A 22,200-nucleotide genomic window follows, 5' to 3' on the forward strand; every position below is an offset into this window, starting at 1 on the left:
TCTAGTGGGCCTGTTATCTATGGAGGGCAATGGCACCACCCTTTATTATCTGCTTTATGTACACTCTTGTGAGTCACCATTTCAAAACAGAATGGTTCAATGAGATGGGTCACTCTGTGAAAATAGTGTCCTCACAGGAGGAGAGGATGTTGTTGAGGTGGGAAGGTCAACACCATGAACTTAACTTCCAAGAAAAAATGATTAAACAAATAAAAAAACTATTTGCACTAAGTGATCTCCCATACCCCAGGCTAGCAGTTTAGTGCTTTTCTGTTGTGACCATGGGGACTTCGAATGTGGCTAATCTAGAGGCCATCTGAGTCGTGTTCTTCAATAATGATCATCGATATTTGACTCCAAGAGAAACTTCTACTTCCTCTAGGAAGAGAGCTGTGTTTTGTCCTGATAAATCAGTGAAATCAGACAATGTGGAAGCATGCTTTCTAAGTGCCGATGGGATCATTCCCTGGAAAGAATACAGAGCAGATAACTCTATGTATGTGCTGGTTGGTCACCAGCCATGAGACTGGAGAATCTCCTAGAATGGCTGAGGGAATTTTTAAGCAAGACCCTACCTTGTGCCTGAACTGTCAGTAAACCAGGATATGTGGGTGTTGAGTGGTGCCTTTTCTGTGGTCCCTGTATTCCCTCCCCTACTGTAATGGCTAGCTTTGTCAACTTGTCACAGCCTAGATTCACCTGGGAAAGCCATCTCATTGAAGGACTGTCTACCTCGGGTTGACTTGTAAGTGTATGTATATGTAGGAGATAGTCTTGATTAAGTTATCTGATGTGGGAAGAGTCAACCCACTGAGTATGGTGCCACTCCCTAGAGAGGGAATCTTGACTTATATAAAAAGAAATAAATAGAATCTAGCAGGAACAAATACGTAAGTGTGTATTTATTTCTCTGCTCAATACTGTGGGTGTCACGTGACTAGCTGCTTCAAGTTGCTGCCACCAGGCCTTCCCCCCCCAGTGATGGAATAAAACCTGGAATTGTAAATAAGTTCTTGTTTCCCTAAGTTGCTTTTTGCCAGGTTATTTTATTACAGTGACAGAACTGTAATTAGAATACTCACTGACCCAGGTTTCTTTTATCTAAATTGCATGCACAGATAGCTCTGAGTTCTTCCAATGCTCCTCTCCTCCCTCTCAGCAACTTGAACCTCATGCTACCAACAGAGCATCCATGAGCATCCCTTCCCCTTCCCAATCGCAGCACACTCATAAGACAGGTAGATGATGTTTCCTGTAAGCCTTGGCTGGCATTTCAGTTGGCTTTATAATTTCTAGACATAGAACAATATACTCTTTATGTGTGGTTGTATATGTGTGTATATGTTTGTACATATTTGTAGATGCATGTTGTGAGCATGCATGTAAAAGCCAGTGAGTAACCTTAGGTGTCCCTCTTCCTCAGGCACTACTCAAAGTATTTATTGTAATATAGTCTCTCATTAGGATCTGGGGCTCAGTAATTAGGTTTGGCTAGCTGGCCAGGGAGCCCCAGGGAACTATGTGATATTGTATTTTCAAAAATGAGACTATGAGTGGTTACTATGAGTGGTTTCTTAGGAAGGTACTGTCTGTATGTTGACTTCAGGCTACCGATTTTGAACCATCACCTCAGCCTTCAGGACACTGTTCCCTTGAAGCAAAAACTGTATTATCACTTAGTGCATTAGTTGTTTGAGTCTGTGGTTGTATTCATTCAGCAGAGTGAACTCTGTAGGCACTGGCGTGGGATGCCCTGTCCAGAGGCACCGTGTCTAAGGAAGTTTTTGATAATAAGCATGTGTATGGATCGTGGGGCACTCTGTTTGGACACCAGGGGAAAACACGATTCACATCTTTCTGAGACCCATGCTCCAAAGGGTTCCATATTTATAGAATTAAAGACTGACTGTGTATACATGGAAGAGGAACAGAGACAATAACCAGATATAGTCACTGGGCAGAGATGTTTCCCGCACATTCTTGAAATGATGATGTTCTCTGCTAGGCTTCACCTGAACTTGGAGAGCCACTGCTGAAAATCACCATGTACCCTGGAGCCAACTGATCTTCACTTCGCCAAGAAAGATGATGTGTATCTTTTCACAGTGTCTGTATTCCTAACTTTCTGACTAGCAAGAAAGGGGTTTCTCTTCTCTGTGCCTGGGGAATATCAGATAATGCAGAGTGAAGGCTGAAGGCTGGAGTGAAATCCTGCCTCACCAGGAAGGTGGCCAACTTCATTGGGCCCTGATAAAATGCCATGTTCTTTACAGTGCAACCTGTGACGTGAATTGACAGCTTAGAATACAGCAACCAATGCTTTCCCAGAGGCTGCCTTGACATCCTCTCCCTGCCCTGTTTGGGTTCTTTACACTGTTCTCACCAGACATATTCTCCATGGACACCATGAGGCAAGGGTGTCTAGAAGACAAGGATGGGGTTATAGTGGGAAGACAAAATTCCCACCATTTGTTTCTCACTAGCACAGGAGAGACTTCCTCTGTTCCCCAAGTCACTCTCAGGGAGCCAGTCCTTTCCATGCAGAAACTTTCCCCCTTCTCCTTCCTGCCATTTACTAGAAAGAGGGACTGGTATGTCTGGGGCCCTCAGCACACCTCACCAATGTGGTAGAATAACTGAGCTGAACATGTTGCAGGTGGCCCTAGTTCCCCATCTGAAATCATATTCCTAAGACTGGTGGCTGGAGAGACTCAGGATCTTCCTTCCAACCCAGGGCACACATGACCGGGTGGCCTCAGTCAGAAAGCCAATTCAAGATATGAAATGAGGGCATAGTGATGGACAGGTGGGGAAAAAATGAAAACTCAGAAGAGGGGGCAGGCCAGTCACATCACAGCCACCCTCTCCTCTCTCTGAGTCTGAGCTTTCCTCTCCATATAGTTTTCAGGGAATGGGCTAACTTTCTACCCTTAGAATTTGACAAAATTTAACCCACTGTCAGGGCAAGGAGAAAAATAAAAAACTTAAATTATAAATGGGTATTTTAAGTCACTGGTCCAAATGCATGGAAGTTTGCCCAAGGAAGCAATGTCACCTTTCACATTCAGGGACCTCTACAAATTTCCACTTGCATTTACCTAGTGTCCCTTTGCAAGCAAATCATTCTTGCCTGCGACACTGCATCCATGTATACACTTGAACCTGAGCCTTCACTCTCAGTAATTTCTTCCAGAACAAAGTACCATGACTTACCCTGGGGTCCCTCAGTCCTTAACCGGGAGCAATTCACTTCAGGAAGCCATCCCTACTCAGGTCAGAAGGCACTGTGGATGCAGGGACAGCAAAGATTCCAGTAACTCTTCATCAATTTCAATTTCACAATCGATCTCAGTGGACAGCTGTGAATAAGCAGGGAGCATGCATGTTCTGCTCCAGGCCCATCTACCACCCTGCTGTCTCCTTCCCTTGAATAATCCTTTCTCTTGGGGGCAACTTGGGAGTTGTTTAATTGAGTGTTCCATTTCCTTTACACGTCTGTGTTTGTTGTCTTGGATATTTCAGGCTTACATTAACTAGCTCAGGGTATTGAAGTTCTTGCCATCTGCAGGAAGAATTTTGGAGCCCACCTCAAAAGTGAGGCCTGGAATTCCTAAGAGTCTTATTTAAATTTCATCACAAGAATTATCTTCTAAGTCAGTTCTTTAATGATTTGCAAAGAGTGGTAGTGCCCTTCATTTCAATTCATGTTTTAAAGCAGACCCTCTGTTACACTGAATTATATCCTAAGGACATGGTTGCCAAAAGTATCTTGAGCTAGGGGCCTTCTCTTCAGGAGAATAAAGGATGTGATGTCTGAGGTACTCAATAAAGTGGGTGGTAATTGTTAATATAGTAATTCTTTATTAGTTTAAATGAAACCAGAGATAGAACTCTTTCAGAATTTAGACATATAACATGAAAGCCAAATTAAAATAAGTCCAAGAAAAAGTCTGTAGATTTAATTTAGTTGAATTCCACATTTCCAAAATGGAATGGGTGGTTATTGGTACTCATGGTTTAAACATGGTTTCAAACAATTTTTAAAGTGTGCTAAAATTTGAATTTCTGGGATTATTAGTCTTTCATTAAATCACAAAGCCAAAGCCAGCAAAAACTGTTAGGAGTGCAGAGTATTGCACCCTTGTCACATGCAGGGAGCTTGCCAAGGCCTCCTTCCCCATCATGAAGAGAGGTTGTAATTGTGGACTTTCAAATAACAGCAAAAGGAAATTGCATGCTTGCCTTTCCTATGGGGCGGGGCTGGCAATTAGCGGAACACGTAAATTTCAGTTGGGAGTGAATGGGTCTGGGTCCCTGAGAAACAACACAGCTTTGGTCTGTGCAGCCAGGCCAGAAGAGTGTGTGAACCTGCCTTCTTCCAGTCAGCTAGAATGAGGTCTGGGAGAGGGGAAGACAGAGGCACCAGCACTCTCTCCACATCAGATTGTCAGGTTCACCTATAGGGCATCACCCCCCACACCTAGGCCCCCAAAACCACAAGAGTCTCTGAACACATTAACTCAACACATGATACTCCAAAATGTTCACACTTTTCCACAGGGTGGATTAAAATTCTGTGTGTGCTGGGGAGGGGTTTATTCTCTAATATCTCATTTGAGGTAAATGGTAAAGTTGTGGTCTTCTCATCCATTTTGTGAGCTGTTTGGCTGTTTCTGGTGGATACAAATCATGTCCATGCACCTGGATCTCTGTGATGGTGCAACTGCAGGGACTTGGGGGGGGGGGCAGAGACTGTGGAAGCCAAACACAGCAAGGTGAAGACATGATCTCAGCCCTCTCCTTCCTGGTCTTCTGCAGAGCAAGCTCATGGGTACTGCTGCTTTGTCCAGTGTTTCAAATGAGGTCTTTCCCACACATGAGAAAGTCTTTTTCTGTCTAATAGTGGGCTTCCTTACGTGTCTTGTACCCTTATCCTGTCTTATAAACTGGCCAGGCCAGTATACAAGACAATTGGGGAACAAAATAGTGTGTGTGACTCAAGTAACATTTTAATATATTAAATAGACTTTGACTTAACAAAATGTTCAAACTATGTATTTTCATTTGTAACAAGCATGTATTATTTTTTTAACTTTTAGGGAAAATATACAACACTGTTATGTGTGCTTTCCTTTATGTTTGGGTATTTGTGTATGTGTGTGTTCATGTTTCTATGTTCATATGTGTTTGAGTACATATATGTATATATATGATTCTATATGCTTCTGTGCATAGTGTATATGTGGGACAGTATGTGAGCATTTCTGTGTGTAGGAACTAAAGTTATCTGGTTTGCTACGGTGGTGCACATCTGAGGTAGAGGGTTCTGTGCACTTACCCTTCCCTCACTTTGGCTATATGAGGATAGGGCTGGTAGCATATGAGTCAGAAGCCAGAGCAGCCCATAATGGGAGAGTCATTGGTGATCTGATCCACTAGAGTTAATCTCTGAGCAGACATCCTTCAGTGAAGAAAGAGTTTTTTGGGCATTAGCCTCCTCTCTCAGGTGACTCAAACTGAGAAACATGAAATAAACTTGGTGGAAACATTTGTGGAGAATATGTTTGTGCATGGGGGAACATTTCCTCCAATCCTATTGAGGGTCGCATACCCTACTCACTGATACCAACCCCATAGGATGCTTGGAGAGTCATATGTTGTCTCTCTTGGGAGGAGGTAGAGAGGAGGTTACAGTGAATGGATAGGTGAAAACTGAAGATTTTTCCAAATCTGGAAAAATAACTTTGGTCTGTAGTGAGAATTCTCTGTCCACACCTGTGGCACTGACCACCCCATTGGGAAGGGGACAGGAGCAGATGTGACCTGGGGAAACTAGGTCTGGGTAAGCCCCCCCCCCACCATGCTCTCTTGCTTGCTGGATGGGGAAAGAGAGCATCTGGAGGCATCCTTGGGACCAGGAACCTGCTGGTGTTCATTTGTCTCTGCTGTTAATTATTTCTCCTATTCAGCCTGTTTTTTCCCCCGATACGAATTAATCCATATCAGTCATGTTTGCCCTAGGTGGAGTGGGATGGTGGCTGGTTTCTCTTGCAAAGTGATTCCTGTCAAGGGTGTGACTCTTACAGATGTGCCTATTATGTCCTTATCTGGAGTACAGATCTCTCTGATGACAAATATATTGTTGGGAAGATCATATGGACACAGTGTTGTTGAGAAACACAGACTCGAACAGCTCTATTACTTCTGACTTTTGCAGAGGAAGCTTCACCTCAACATCAGTAAGACAATTGAGCACATGTATGAAAGGACAGCACTTAGAAAAGGGGAGGGTACTACCAGATAAGTAGTATGAGGGCCAAATTACATGGAGAAGTGACCTTGAAGAGCATAGGTAGGGGATGGAACACTCTGTACAACCCCCCCCCCAAAAAAAAACAGTCATATGAGAATGACACAGGTTGAATGATAACTATAGCATGGCATTTAAAGGTTGACAAGTTCAACTCAAATATGCCATTTCCTTCAGTGGTTTCCAAGGAAGGGCAGATAGAATAAGTTAAAAATGCCCACACTAAGGTTGTGATAAGACTCCTACTATTCTTATTACCACTAGACACTCTTGGTATCTAGTGTAACATACAAAGTATGCTTGAATAAATATTAATAACTTATTAATCATTCTGTATTCACCACTTTGCAACTGTACATTGCATTTGTACAGACACTGACACATTGCTGACTTATTCCTGCAATGTAGCAAGTAGCATCTCCACATACCACATCATGACAGACCATTATGGATCAAATATCAACCTGATATTTAGATGTTTGAGGATAGATGAACTGGACATGGTTCTCTAAAAACTATTGTACCAAACTTTCAAACAGTTTAATTCATCTCAATTTAATGCAAGTAAAGGAATTTTTTTCTTTTAAAATTTGCAGTTGGGAAGTATTTGTAGATTAGAGGTAGAGGCCATGAAGATATTCCAACACAGGGCTACAGATCCCTGAGAACAGGAACAACAGCTGAGACTTGAGAATGTAGTTGTTATCAGTGGTTGATGCGGGGCAGTCATCCAGTATATAATATTTCGGTCATGTTTCAAACCAACAGAAGTTGCTATTATAACAGCTGTAATCTCTGATCCACCAATGGCATCATAGACCATAAGATGCCATGGTCAGGATTCTTTACTGCAACTTGAAAGAATTTAAATCCCCTAGAAGACATTGCATGTTTATGAAGATATTTCTAGAGATGTTTACCCAAGGAGAAAGATCCATCCTATATGTGAGTGATGCCTTCCCATGGCATGGGGTCCCAAGCTGAATAAAAGATGAAGACAGTGAACTGTGTCCTAGCATCTGCCTCCTAAATGTGGGCACAATGTAATTAACTGCCACACACTCCAGCCACCATGACTTCTCCTCCAAGAAGGATTGTATGAAATGTGAGCCAAAATAAATCCTTCTTCCATTAAAGCAATATTCACATTCTTCCAAACAAAATCCATGGCCAGGCTTATCACAGCAATACCCCAGTTCCTTGTACCAACTTCCATTTTAGAGTTTTATTGCTGTGAAGAGACACTGAGACCACAGAAACTCTTACAAATGAAAATTTTTAATTGGGGTCTGGCTTGCATTTAAGTGGTTAAGTTCATTACCATCATGTCAGAAAGCATAGTGAGATGCAGGCAGATATGGTGCTGGAGAGGTAGCTAAGAATTTTACATCTTGACCTACAGGCATCATAAGGAGATGTGTGCCACACTGGATGTAGCTTGAGCATATGAGACCTCAAAGCCTCTGCAGTAATTCATTTCCTCCAGCAAAGCCACACCTACTCCAACAAAGCCACAACTCCAAATAGTGCCACTCCCTATGAGCCAAAAGTTCAAACACATGAGTCTATGAGGGCCATTTGTATTCAAACCACCCCAACACCAAATGAAAGTTTGGAGAGATGCGTCCCAGTCTGAAAATGGGCGTGCATCCATCCCAAGTGAATTTCCAATTACCTGACAAGGAAGACACTCTCTTTATGACCATACCCACCTCCCATTTCCTGTGGCCTAATGGCCCTGTCAGTTTCTGCCCATATACCTTGGGATTCAAGATGATCAACTCAAGTCCTCAAACACCTGTACAATGTTCTTTAATTATATATCTTCTCTCCAGAATTTGAAATAAAAGCAGAGGCGCACAGCCATGACAGAAGGTTAGAGTAAGAGGCTAACATTTCTCCATCAACATTTGTCATCTAGGACACAATGTTCACTGTTAAGGAACAGGATTGTCAGAAGATGGCATAGCAGGTAAGTGATGTTTCTTCATAGCAATCAGTATAATCACATGTTCTAATAATCACAGCAGCTTTCAATCCAAACTTCCCTGACATTGGAGCATTATTTATTTACCTGTTAGTACCTATGCTCACTGGACACATCTCACTGGGTAGACTCCTCACAGTGATATTTCTAAACTCCACAATGCCTGTGTGAGAGGAAAGCCCTGCCCAATTGAATGCCCTATGCTCCTCTGTGTATATCTGAGAATAATGAGTGACCATACCTTTGGTTTTAAAGGTGGGATTTTTTTAAAGCATATAGTAAGCCAAAAAAAAAAAAAATGAGTAAATAGCAAGCATTTTTGTAGTCTAACTTAAAAAAAAAAAAACTGTTAAGCAAAAACAACAAATTGAGCTGTGAAAGGCCAGACTCTCCCTACCAGCCAAGTTCCCCAACACTGTGACCCAGTAAACCCACCAGAAGAGTAGATACACAGTTCACTCTGAAATTGAGTTAGACTTGAGACAATCCTTGAAACTTTTGGGTTTGGGCAGTTGTCATGCCTGGAGGAAGGGCTGGAGGAAAGCTCATCTGAGGTCACTGAGTGGGGTGAGGCATATAACCTCAGTTGCTTGAAACCAGGATAGGGAACCCCCTTTAGTTTCAGGGATGTCGGTGTATTTCCTCAATGTCTAAGTGCCACATGCTGTGACTTTGTTAGGACTTTCAGATGCAGCATAAATTACTGATATATTTAGGCCACCATTTTCATTATCATAATGAAATATTCTGAAAAGGAAGGCTAGTTTCTTCATGGTCCTCCTACTCCCTTTCCCTTTATAGCATAAACTTTCCAAAGATTAAATCTTAGGATTGATTTTGTTGGCTACAGGCAGAAAGCAGAAAAGTGTTTCTTTCTGTAGCGGTGAAGGTTCCTTTGAAGAAAGCTGGAGGAACCCCCTGCCCTCCCCTCTACCCTCCTGCCCCCCCCCCCACCAGGGATGGGACCCACCATCTTTTCAATTAACCAAAGATAAAAGTGTGTCTAAGAGAGAGACATCAAAAGGTGTTGGGTCACAAATCAGGCTTAAGGCCAGACAAGCTGATCCATAATCCCCAAGTTACCATTATGCCCCTGGACCTCTGGCTTTGGTCACCTTATTCTTCTCAAGGTGCCTTTGAGAAGAGGTGTTTGTTTCCCTACTTGTTCAAATGCCCAGTCCCCTGAAAAGCCTCCATGATTTAGTCTCGACTTTGCTCCTTAAAACTGGGGACAGAAGAAGCGGGGAAGCTATGGCTAAGCAGGGTTAAATGGATTCATCCTCTTTGCTGCATTATGGAAGCCAGAGAGGAGGCCAGCTTTGCTCTCAGGCTCTGATGCTAGAGCCCCCTATAATGATTTAATCACCTAATTGGAGGGCCTGCCAAGCCTTGATAATAGCCTGCCTATCAGGAGGAGTAATTCCACTTCCCTTTAAGTGACTAGAAGAGAGGTTCCAAGGAGAGGAGAAGCCAAGACTCAGCACCGGAGGAAGAAGTTCGAACAGAACTTACTCATCTGGTGTTCGGAAGGGGCTTTTATTTGAAATCATTTTTTTAACCCTAATTCTCAGTGGCACCCATGGGTGCTTGGGCTTTGTAAGGGTCAGACGGTGTGCAGGTTTCCCTCTTTGTGCCTTTATTTTCATGCTTTGAGAATTCTGGCTAATTTTTAAAGATTCTATCATTGCCTCCCTGACCTTCTATCAGTCAAACTCTGTCTGCAAGTGTTATGAGTAGGGCCACTCCGTGGGACAGGGCAAGAGAAGCTGGGTAAGTCCCTTGCTACCTCACCATCAATGATTCTAAATGAGATGGCCTGGCAAAGCTCCTGGTTCTCATCTGCTCCTTTGGGAGTACATAGGAGGGTGGCACAGGATTGAGATGAAGGGACACCTAGCCAAACCTTCCAGAATGTTTGCAGCAGGACAGGGTTAGGAGCCTGTCTATGTCAAGTAGATTGTAGCTACACAGCTCAACAAGTCTTGGGTAGAGCTGGCCATGCTCACCTTAAAGGAACTCCCTGTGGCCACAGCCTACCAGCCACAGAGCAAGCTCCAGGTATAGTGGAAAGAGATCCAGGGCTTTGTTTCTTCTCACACCAGGATTCCTCAGTCCAGGTGTGTGAATGATATCCAGGCCTCTGAGTGTCAAACATCCTGACCTCAAGTTGGAAGATGGCACTCTGCCCAGAAGAGAGTCTGAGTATACACTGCTTTAAAAAAGGGGGAGGAGTCTGATCTCAAAGGGATAGAAGAACTATGGCCAGATGTCACAAGAGAGGTTAGGAGGTCGCAATACAGTAGCTTTGGTGACTTTAGACAAGGTATTGATATAGCGTGAATTGGGCAAGGCAGCTGTCTGTACCAATAAGGACAGTCCTCCCAGGACTCCATGAGAATGAGTCAACCACAACTTCTCACATCATTTAGAAATACCAGAAACACCTCCAATCAAGTAATCCAATTAAAAATATCAAAATTGGATCAAACCCATTCTTAAAAAGTATGAGTTGATTTTTTTTTTGTTTTTTGTTTTTCAAAATGTTCACCAATGTTCTAAAAGCAATATGGATTCTTATGGCTGCACATTCCTTGGCATTCTCACAAATGCTTAATTCAGGAACTTGAGAAGCAGTGTAATTTGGCATTTAGACATCATCACACGAATATTTACAAACATTTTTAACTCTGTTAATTCAGCATTTTTTGATGACTTGTAGTCTGCAATGTATGTAACTTTGGAATGTCTGATACTATCTCATCCTCAGCATAAGTAAGAATGAGTTTCACATGCATTCATGAACATCTGAATGTGCAAACATGTACACATCCATGCACAGTGACTATTTTAAAAATATTTAGTTTTATTTATTTTTAAATTATATGTACAATGTGTGAGCCTATGTGCACATGTGTGCAGGTACTTGGGGAGAAGGTCAAGTCCCTTCGAGTCTGAGTTACAGGTGGTTGTGGAGCAGTGGAAATGAGTACCGGGACTATAAATGTGGTCTATTGAAAGATAAATAAGTGATCGCTCTTAAGCTCTGCTCCATCTTTCCAGCCCCTAACATTTATCCTCTCTGCTATAGTTGGCTTGGTTCCACGAAACAAAAGTTAACAAATCCTAGTGACCTGGCTGCTTGTCTACCAAAGAGCACAGTCTGTGCCATGTGCACAGACCCTCTAGTCCTCCTCCATGGTGCAGCTGCCCCACAGCAAGACTGAAACATTTCCTGTGTGAAGAACTTTACATGATCCCTGAAGTGTTTAGAGACCTGATCCCTCTTAGCTGTGGACTGTGCCACAGGCCAAGTGGATGTAGACTGAAGGAGAAACCTGAGGGTCTGTCCCTCAGTCAGCTGATGAAGGCAGACAACAATGACAATGAGTTGTGTTGACTGCACATATCCTTAAGGAGCTGTGATCAGAATTGCACTTAGCTCTGGAGTTCTTCCTCTCAGTGGTTCCCCAACTCCAGTCAAGCCACAAGTAAAATATTACACAAATCCTGGTGGAACAACGCTTTATAAAGTACTTCACTAATTCTCAAGATTTCAAAAGTCATCGAAGAGAAGTCTGAGAAACATATACCAAGCTTTAGGAGCCATGACAACTAAATAGGATATGGAGCCTGAAAGAGAGAAAGGACAAGGCTGGAACTCTGGACTTTGGAAAATAGTGCCTGCCCACTCACTTCACAAATTACAGAAGGTATTGCTCCTGAGACGGAAGGAACCTTGGCAAGAGCCTTACAGAGACTGCAGAGCACTTGTCTGTGACTTGTCTGTTGATGAAAAATGAGTTTGTTTTTAAATGTATTCGATTATGAAGTGTTAAAGACTTCACTCAAGCTGTTATTTGGGTCTCATCCTATCGCTGGTGACATTAAACCCTCCGTGTTTACTAAAAACTTCCAATTTCATATGCATATACTTTAAGAACATATTAAATGACAAGTTGTGTGTGTGTGTGTGTGTGTGTGTGTGTGTGTGTGTGTGTAGATAGATAGATGTTAGAGAGAAAGAGAGAGAGGGTGAAAGGGGAGAGAAAGGAGATAGATGGATAGATAGATGAAAGATGACAGAGAGGAAAAGAGAGAGAGGAGGGAGAGAGAGGGAGGTGAAGAGAGAGAGAGAAAGAGAGAGACATCCTTGTATCCCTTTGTAAGATAACTCAGCAATTGCTCCTCTCTTCCAGGGCTCTGGTTCAGTTTATCTATCTACTCTTCAGTGTCTTCCAGTCAGGTTGTATCCCCATCAATCTCTTCAGGATAATAGGTAAGGACTGTGGTTATGGGACTGATGCCATCAATCTCTAAAGTATCTCAAGGATGGCTCATGTGCATTTTATACAATTTTGCATTATACAAAATTGCATTTATACAATATTGCAATGCTCAACCTCATTTCTTCTTAGTTGGAAACTTCCCTCTTCCTGCTCCTGATTCAATGGATCTTTATTAACATGGACGAGCCCATCACAGGACTACACTGCACTGGATGCTCAGTGTCTGATGACAAAATGAGCACCTCCTCCATCTTTCTGTCTCTCCATTTCTCTCTTCCTTTCCTTTCTTCCCTTCCTCTTCCCCTGTATGCTTGACATACTACATTGCAACAATAATACATCACCAACTAATGCATAACTTGATCTTCTTGTAGATCACTAATTTTTAGACTCTGCATACAGCCTACAGCAATAAAGGCAGAGAGGGTTCTGAGAGATGATTATTCTCGCTGCTGAGGCCATCTTGACATAAGGCAAGAGCTAAGGTATATGCTGCCATGGAATTGCCCATAATTCAAACCAGGGAACATCACCACCTATTAATGGACTCACAGGAGCCCTATGTAATGCATTTGCTGTGGCAACTTCAATATCATCTTTTTAATCTAAATGTGGAGAGAATGGTGCATTGTTTGGGTGTTATTGACACCCACAAAAATATTCCTGAGTTCTGCAACACATCATGGGCCAACTTAAAAAATCTGGGGTACAGCTGAGTACTCATTAAAATGAAAACATATCTGACCAGACAAAGGTAGCAGGTGGCAAGTCCTGAGAAGTAAGGGTATCTCAGCTTTTGAACAAAATCTATGTACTTCTGCCTGGAGGAAGCCTAAATAAAGTTTTTCTTGTGTGAGGTTCGGGATGACACCCTGAACTCTGTCCTCTTTGTTGTTTCTGAAGCTCTTTGTAGTACGAATGGCCACTCTTGTTTGGAGAGTGATATCCAAAGTTAAACAAAAGACACGCCCACTGTGCCTGTCACCAGTGGCTCTATTAGACACACTCAAAGCTTTTGCAGAGCTACATGGTGAGTGTTGTAATTCCATTTTCCCCATGACCACAGGAAAGGGGAACTAGTAATTAAATATGAGAAGTCAGAGACCTTTTCCAAGCCTTTCTGCTCAGCTAGCTTTCCAAGGCAGTTGTCCAGCAAGGTCATCCCAGGGGGACAGTACCGGGCACACAAAGGCTGGACACACTACGGCGCACACATACCTCGTTGTCAGGATCCAGCAACCCAGCCATGTCCTACTCAACTGTCAGCACTTCCTGTCAACCCAAAAAGCTCCGGTGGGCGTAGCTCTCTGTCAAAGGGACATGCCTCATGCTCTGGGACTCCATTGTTTGGGGCAGATGTAGTGACCCTGGGGGTGTGGCTGGGGACACCAAGTGTACAAGAGAAAGGGCAGGAGGTGGATGGGGGTGAGGGGAAAGGTGCTTGAAAGCGAGCCACTTCTGAGCTATAGAATAGTCCTTGTTCTGGACTGGCCATCTTACTGACATGTCTGTACTTAAGAAGTGAAGGTGATCTGAGAACTCCGGCAAGGCACCTGGCTCTGGAGTTCCATCTCGAAAAAACAAGGCCACACTGACCTTTAGGAGCTAGCAAAGCTAAGGGAACTGCAGGGCAGGGGCCCACACAAGGCTGACAGCTGGCATCACCCAGGGGGGGAAATACCATCTTCCTCAAACTCAGAGACAGCGTGGGAAGGGCCTATCACCTGTTCTGCTGGGTTACGCTGGGTTTAATATAAATAACTATGTTTGACATTTCAATTTAGTTCTTACAGCTTTTAATACATTTTTGTATTATAGTCTTCTGCGGATAATTTACTTCTCAGTGTTTCTTTATAATAAGAACTATGATGGGAAGAAAACCATCTCATTTATGTGTAAATTCTGTTAACAGTGTACTTTGCATACACTATTCTCCCAACACTGTTGTTTTTAAGTTGGCATTTTTAAATTGTGAAAGTGATCAACTATATCACTTTGAAGAAATCCATTAAGTCAGAATGGGATGTGGCATCGTCATTTTTTTTTTCCCTCCCACATCAAATTCCTTCAGAGATAGCTCACCATGGATGGGATGGAAGTGGGATACATGAGGCCTACAGCAGCACATCAGTTAAGACTGGAGATACTATACCCAAATGTTACACAGAGCAAATGTGGACTCCTACCCCTACCCCAGGACAGGGCTGACTGACTGTGTAAGCCAGCGGCATCCCTGCCACTCACTGCTGCTTTCCAAGTTTTAATGTTCTTTTCTTATCATGTTCCCAGAACCCTGCTAACCTCCCTACTTTTAAGCCCCTGGGCCTCCAGATTGGCCACTACTTCCTGGCTGAGGCATCTGAGAGCCATTTACTAGCCGACTGGACACTGCACTGCCATCCTTACGGATGGGCACACAGCACTCAGAATTGTATTCTCCTCACCAGACCCCCACATGTTTGTGAGCAGATCACACCTGGTTTTTCTTTTCTGCTGCTGTGGAGGAACTCGCCTAGCCAAGAGGCACTGCACAGGAATGGGAATATTGTGCAGATAACATCTTCAACCTGGATGTCTCATCCACCATTGAACACTCTCTCCATTGCCTTTTGGTTAAATCATTAGAGAAGCAAATAACCATTTGCTGGTGTATCTTTTAGAGCTACCTTCCTGGGATCTGCGAGGAGGACACAGTGAAAGGCTCCATTTCTGGTACTCAGGAGTAAGTGTTAGCACTGGGATATTTCTTTTAAATGGATTTTTTTGCTCCAAATATCTGTTTGAAAAATAAAAGATTGAAACTGAAAACCTTATGGAACCTACTGTAGACTTAGAGTAGTTAGGCCAGCATTGGGGGAGCATGCTTCTGGGATGTCCCACCCACATGCTCTTCAATAAAAGCTGAAGACATAACCCTGATGACATTTGTCACAGGGCAGAGTGCGTCTCTTTGCAGGTCTTCCTAAAGGGAGCCTATTCTATAGCAATCAGAAAGGAGCCATCCAAGGTATGAACTGTATTTGAGGACAGTGGGATTTGGCTTTCAGGTAGGTTCAGAATTTAGTGTCTGTGTCGAGTGGACTGGGCTTGCATACCTGGAATGCTGGAGAAGGAATGGGTAAAAAAACAGGATAGCAGAGCCCTCATGGCCTGAAGGAGCACTTGAAAAATGGGGAAATCACATTTGGAAGGGAGGGGTCTACACAGAGGAACAAGGAAGACCTACTTAAGTGCCTGCAGCTGCTCTCTGAAATCCCTTCGAGTCCTGCATGGGAGGGGCATCTGCATGTTGTAGAGGTTCACATTGTCTGTCACCATTAGCAGCTGCCCATAAACTACTGTGAAGGCACAAGGTTGATTTAAAACACCCAGCCACTTCAGATAAGATAGATGTATGAAGACAGACAAGGACAAATTTGGATACTAGCTGTGCTACCCACATCATTAAGAGATAAATGCTGAGAAATCATGCTACTTTATGGTCAGGAGTGAGTCATGGTAACAAAGTTCAAATCAAACCTTCTCTGATTGTGATTTGACTATAAACATATCTTAGTCTTCAACAGCAACTTAGATATTCTGCATATTCATTTTATTTAAATAACTAAGGTTTGGAACAAACCTTGGAAAAAGTGCAGGCTTTTCAATGGGACTGGTGATTGAGGGAAATAAATATACACCTAAATTTAGGTAGGTGTGTGTGTGTGTGTGTGTGTGTGTGTATGTGTGTGTGTGTATGTGTGTGTTGTGATGAATGACAGTCCCCCTCCTCACCTAGCACAATGCTAACTGAAAATACTTGATTTTTCAATGTTCAACTTAACTAAGGATATTTGAATGAAAATCTAATAACCATGTTCACTGATGACATTATAGAAAACAGACAGAAAAAATATTAAAATTTTATCCAGTGATTGATTGCACATTTGTGATGCCTGTGGCCTGTGTATATGTATGCGTGTGTGTGTGTGTGTGTGTGTGTGTGTGTGTGTGTTGGCACACATACTTATGCATCCCTTTGTGGAAGCCAGAGGTCAACTCTGGGTTTTCCATGTTTAAAAATGTATTTATTATTCATGCTTTGTGTATGTGTATGGATGTGCAGCATGTGACTGCCTAGACTTATGGAGGCCCAAAGATGGCACTGGAATTCCTGGGCTTGGAATTCCAGACCATTGTAAGCCACCAAGAAGTGCTGGGTACTGACACCTTGTCCTCTGAAACAGCATCGGGTACTCCTAACTACAACCTATCTCTGGAGCCTTCTCCAACTTGTTTTTCAATGAATTCCCTCACAGAATCTCAGCCTTGGAGACTGACTAAGCTATCTTCCTAGAGAGCTCCTAGGGTCTTCCTAATCAGGTTTCTAACCCTTCTTCCCTCTACCTCATTCCCTCCCAACAATTCAAATATAATTTAATTTTTAATGGACACAAACACCCAGGAGTATCAAATACTGTTTTCAAAAGAAGAAAGTGATGTCACATGTTAGAAGAATGGCAATGGTGGTTGGTAACAGACCACTGAATGCTTGAACAGTTACTATTCCAGGGGCGATGGAGGAGGAAGACTTTCCATGCCCTCTTGCCTCACTTTCAGGGAGGTGTGTACCCAGGCTATCACTTTTCCAATGTTTCTTTGAGCCTTCACTTCATGGGTGTGGCCTCACAATGGAGGATGGATTTTCCTGTGTCTTGTGGGTTAGGATGGTGCCGGGTGATTTTACAGGATGTAGGGTGTTGGGGACTCCATCCACAGTCCTGGGGAAACTGGGGCAGCTGAGTCTCCTGTGAGTTGGTCTCCATGCTGACTGCTTCCTCTGTCCTATTCTTTAGTGTCCTTCCCAGAAGCTCTGCACATATCTGATTTCACTACCTGTTGTGTAATGGATTTCACATCTGGCATCTGGCACCAGAACAAGTTGATGCTCAAAGGTGGGCTTGGTTCAGCAGAGTGGAAGGCTCTGGAAAAAGTCCCAGCTTCTTGAGCCCACAGATGAGTGCTGTAAACACAGCTCTGTTGCTTTGCCCCTCCCATCACCTACACATTTACAGAGGGCAGAGCAATCTTCCCTTGTCTACACTCACCCCCATCATGAACACTTGGCATTGTTGGGAGCAATCTTTTTCCCATGCTCTGGTCTGGATACTCAAGGATCCCCAGGGTCTCTGCAGAGGTGAGCTCTGAAGCTCTTAGCCAAGTCTAATGCCAAGAAACAAAAGGCGACTTCCCAACCCTGTACCACACATCTCCCGTCTAGGCTTGGAGAGTCAGCTCAGCAATGTTTCTTTAGCATGTGCGATGAGCTTATGGGATTATTTCTCTCATGTTTACCTTCAAATAGTTGCCCTTACACACTGTACAAGCTTCAGGGCAGAAAAGCCTGATTCCTCACAAGCCAGGAAAAGAATGGTTTTTATAGGACACACAGAAATTACTGATGAGCAAGAAAATTTCAAATAGACTGCAGATGTATGTATCTCTTGTGTCTATGGGATATGTGCCTAGCAAAGAGACTAGGAACCAAAACTGAGAGAGGTCAGACAGACAGAGGTAAGGCTTTCCTTCCCTGGAATACTAAAACTGTAAATTCTGTCAGGAATTTGTCAGTAATTTCTGTTCACCCAATACCATCTCTGCAACTACCAAAGTGGTTTCATAGATGATATTCCACAGGATGCACTTTCCACTGCTCCAAACAGAATTGGGCAACATAGTGCCAAGAAGACATATGTAGACCTGTCTTCTGTAGGCCATCAGCTCTTAGCACTGTGTTTACCCATATAGCAACCTGGTCCCTATTGTACCCATCTTCTTACATTGTGAATATATACACATCAACTTCAGTATTTAAATCAAACCAAACCAAAACATTTACATGAAAATGTCTGGGAAAAAAGGAAAACCTCTGAGCACAGGGAGTTATCATTCTTACTACAGCTCCTGGAACAGTGTGGGGGTGATTAAAGCCATCCTAATAAGTGAGGATCAATTCGTGAGGTCTAACAACTTTTCTGCTGTAAATTCCCCTTCCATGAGGATTTGTAACTACTGGTATACCAGTAGCAAACTTACACATTCCTAAGTATGAAACCATTGTCTGTTCTGATCCTGCCTCAACCGGAAGCATCACCCTGACCTGGGTACCAGATCTTCATTGGAAGGGAGCAGCTCTCTACCTACATTCCAATAGGGTCGTGAAGGCTGCAAGAGGCTTCCCACAGTCTCCACAGATGATCTCTGTGGTAGATGGGTGCAGCCTTCTAACTACTTGGATCCACTCACAGCCAGGGGTCCTCCTTGGCTTCCCTGGAGAGAGCCCACAGGGCTTAGCTGTGGAAGTGCCCAAAGGATGCTTAAGGTAGCATCATTTTTCCTTTATGCAGATGTGATGACTGAGCTGGCTTTTTGCATGTCATTTGTGATCTCAGCCTCGGTGTCAGCAAGATGAAGGATGGGGAAACTTCCTCTCCACATGCCAAGGCAGAAGGTAGCAGACCTTCCTTTAGCATAGTCTCACATACAAGAGAGGCACTCTTAATATACAAGTGGCCACCTTAATCCCTGCATAGGAAGAAAGCAGGATGGAAACCAGCTAATGGTCAGTTCTTCTTTTGAATATTTAATTGCAAGAATGTACCTGGTTGAGCTGGCATTTGCACGTGTTTTCACTTGTTACACGATTGCTGGTTTCTGTTTTTAAACTGTATCTACTTCTCCATAACTATCACTGTGACTGCCGGTCATCCAACTTCTCAAAGCCACTATTCTCCTTTTATGATGAGCATTTACACTTCAGCCTTGTTCAAACTCACTGCCGGTACAGTTTAGTAGCATTAGTTAAGATTCAATCATTTCTCAAATGAGGCTGGAGAGTATTGGTATTTTAGGGCCTTTTGAGTTACTGCTGCACTAATAACTATTCCTACTTACAGGTGAGTCTGGGCAGAATCAAAATTCAGAATCCAGGTCAGTCCGTCTATATGATTGAATTAAGGATTCTTCAACTGGGAGCCCACTGAGACTTACTCTCCTTAGGGTCTATGATGGAATTTTAATTAAAGGGATATGCAGTACCCTGATCTGCTTTTATAGGTGGGAGTAACAGGACTTCTGGGAATATGTATTCTAGCCAGATTGTTTGAGTTGGAGCTGGCAGACATTTGGTGTCTAATGCATCTTCTACCTTTTCTGGGTGATTTTCAGTTCCCCACGAGAATGAATTCCCATATATGCTTTTGGAGAATCAGGGAGTTCTGGGGAGAGGACCCAATGTATGAATTTCCTGCCCACAAGCATAAGGACCTGAGTTTGCATCTACAGCACCCATTTAAAGCCAGATACAGTTGTTCATATGTGTATTCCCCAGTGCTGGGAAGCAATGGCACCTACAGGCCATTCTGTAAGGGAGAGGGTGACAAAGTCAGGACAGCAACTGATTTGAGCTCTGGCCTCCATAGTAACATGCCCCTCCCACACTCACTCACACACTCACATAAACATACTTATACATACACACACTCACACACACACACCAAATACACACTCACACACATACCACATATGCACACACAGTCAAACATATACATACTCACACACACACGCCAAATAAACACATACTCATGCACACACATACATACACATCAAACACACACACATACTCACAAATACATACATATACTCACACACACTCACATACATGCGCATACACACACAATCACACACAAATAAACACATACATACACCCACTCACACACACACTCACACAGTCACACATGCACTCACAGATACACACTCACACACACAATACACTCACACATTCACAAATACACACACAGATACTCACACACTCACACACACATCAAATAAATACACATACACACAAGCCAATGTAATTTATACCTCTATCTCAGGAACTAATATTTTCTCTCCCACTTCCTATGCTTCTGAAATCATAACAAGAGGCTTTCATCAACGCAGATACATGTGGAGAGGAATGAGAACAACCCAGAACTTCTTTCTCTGTGAAGCCAAACTATTGCTTCCTGGAAGGAGACTCATTCTTCAAGACTGGACCTGTGCCAACACCCCTGATTACTGAAGACCATCCCTGTCTCCTCTGTTGCCTGTGGAGAGGAGCCGGGTAAATCAACGAGACAGTGAGCATCCATTGGCTTCATTTGGCTCAGCTTCCTGAATCATTATCAGCAGTTGTCAGGTTGCTTTGGGATCATAATTCACACGTTTAGAGTTGCTTGCAAGGAGTCTAATGGACAGTCATCAAAGCGCATATTGTCCTCAACATGAGTGTTGTCTAATTAGAGATGAAAGAGACCTCTTGCGGTGCCCAACAGCCAGTAAGCCAAATATCACCCTCTTTGCTTTTAGTTCAGGCTAGAGCACTCCTCACGCTGCTTGGTGTAGTTTTTGAAATGAATGATCCCATTTTACCTTTTAAATTTTACAAGGAGTCTCAAGGCTTGCAGCTGAAGTGCTTTCACCTGCTGGACACACCCCTTCTCTCCCACAGCATTTCCTAATTGATCTGCAGAAAAGAAACCATGTGATTGTTTTCTTTATGTCTCAAACGCTGAGGCCCTGAGGGAGGAGGCAGGTGAGTGACCATCTGTGTCTCATTGATACTTTTGGCCCCTGCCTTACCCAGCACCCTGCAAGGCTCCTATACCCAACCTTTGAGGACATCTGTGCACAGTGAATGTCATAAGCCTTCCATTTTATTCTGGTTTGAACAAAGAGGAAAATGCATGATCAGTTGTTGGAAGCTTGTTTTCTTAAAGAGACTCTTCTGAAAAAGAAGGAGGAGGAAGGAAGGAAAGAAGGGAAGGAGGGAGGCAGGCAGGGTGAGAGGGGGAAGGGAGAATAAATAAACACCAACCAGATCCAGAAATGAGAATTTCTCATTGTGATGTAATTTTTTTTTTAATGGAGAGACAAGTAACCTACATTTGCCATCTTAGTTTTTGATGCAGCCTGGTTTCAGATTTCATTGAACCCTGACCCAGATGTACAGAAGCCCAGCATCCATTGGGCAATTTCCTCGACCTTAGAGCTGAAAGCTGTCATCATCCTGGTCAGTTCTGGGATACAGCTTGCATTATTTTCGATCTAGTCCATCCACATAGCCACGGGGCTATCACGGAGCTTCATTGTAGGGAGCTAATTAATTGTTAGCTTTCAATCTTCACACAGAATCTAATGACATTAGCAACGCAACTGTAGCAATGGTGAGCTTGCTGGCTTGGTATCAGGCAATCACATTCATCTTGCTTTACCTGCAGCAATGGTGGGTACAGACCACTGTCTCAAAGAAATGTGGCAACATCACCTTTCCTACAGTCTCCCTCTTCCAGCTTCAGTGCCTCTCTCCTCTCAGAGAGAAGTGATTATTTGCATTTGACTGTCTTTGGTCATGGCTTATGTTCACTCGGAGTGTGCACAGTGCATCCTGGGACCTACCCATTCAATCTGGCTAGGGATTCCTGTGTGAGCCTCTGAAAGTTTCAGTTTTTCTTTTGGTTAAGAAAAATTCTGAAGACATGGGATGCTTGAGGTGAGTTTTATTTCAAAGAGGGGAGCATGGCTGCCTGGGTCAGCTG

Source organism: Phodopus roborovskii, unplaced genomic scaffold (assembly GCF_943737965.1).
Source record: "Phodopus roborovskii unplaced genomic scaffold, PHOROB, whole genome shotgun sequence".
Lineage (NCBI taxonomy): Eukaryota > Metazoa > Chordata > Mammalia > Rodentia > Cricetidae > Phodopus > Phodopus roborovskii.